Source organism: Meleagris gallopavo, unplaced genomic scaffold (genome assembly GCF_000146605.3).
Source record: "Meleagris gallopavo isolate NT-WF06-2002-E0010 breed Aviagen turkey brand Nicholas breeding stock unplaced genomic scaffold, Turkey_5.1 ChrUn_random_7180001932119, whole genome shotgun sequence".
NCBI classification, from domain to species: Eukaryota; Metazoa; Chordata; class Aves; order Galliformes; family Phasianidae; genus Meleagris; species Meleagris gallopavo.
In genome coordinates, this window is record NW_011194182.1 from 1 (window position 1) to 860 (window position 860).

General features: G+C 51.5%; 1 long non-coding RNA gene across 1 annotated transcript; it reads left to right on the forward strand.

Annotated features, from left to right (window-relative positions):
- Positions 1–286: 286 nt before the first annotated feature.
- On the forward strand, positions 287–829 carry LOC109364872. The gene is made up of 3 exons (XR_002110622.1): positions 287–326; positions 497–559; positions 809–829. It is a non-coding gene; the product is annotated as an uncharacterized LOC109364872 (long non-coding RNA).
- Positions 830–860: the final 31 nt, after the last annotated feature.

Consider the following 860-nt stretch of genomic DNA (forward strand, 5'->3'; position numbering starts at 1 on the left):
TGCTGAAGTCACGGCAGAGAGCTCAGCTGGGGGACATGGACGGTCAGCACACTTGTGTGGGAAAAGGGGACCTGGGGGCACTTGCTGACGGAAGCCATGGCAGTCAGACACAAGCTGCAGCTAGTGATGAGCAGGCAGTTCTTGCAGCCAGCTGACTTCCAAGCATTGCCTTCCTCAAGAGACTACTTGCGTGGCAGCAGAAAGCTGGGAAAATGCTTCTTCCTCATGATTTTTTCACTTGTTGATACTTTCTGTAGGGTTCCTGTCCAAAAGGACAACTCAGGGATCAAGGCAGCTGAAGATTGCAGTGCTGTAAGGGATGTCAAGTAAGCATCCATTTGGAGTGCAGCAAGGGGCAGTGAGAAGTGAACTGTCCGTTTGTGTTTGGGCTGTCCAAGTAGCATCTTTCTGTTTTCTGGGGGGACATGGGCTTACTGGACAATACTTCTGCTGCCTGCTGGTGTCTGTGAAATCAACACATGATCTGTTGTTGTAGGGACAAAACCTGTACATCTGTGGAATGGTGCGGGGCAAGGCGGGAAACGGAAAGCCTCCGCAGGTAAGAAGTTCTTGTGAGCTGTGCTGTGGGTACCGCCTCTAAACAGGGCTGCACGCAGGGCTGTGTGTGATGGAGGAGAGAGGAAAGGATGCTGCAGTTCTGTGCTGACTGCAGAAGTGGCACAAGGCTGTAGCAGCAGAAAGGCAAATTGACAAAAACTGCTCTTAAAGACCAGAAGTTTGTGGTTGGCAGTGCTCAAATCTTCCTCCATAGAGAGGCTCTTCATGTCTTTCTTGTCTCTTCTGTCAGAAGCTGATGCCAGTGGCCTTCTCTGAAGCGCAGCCATGTGCAAAGCCGGGGG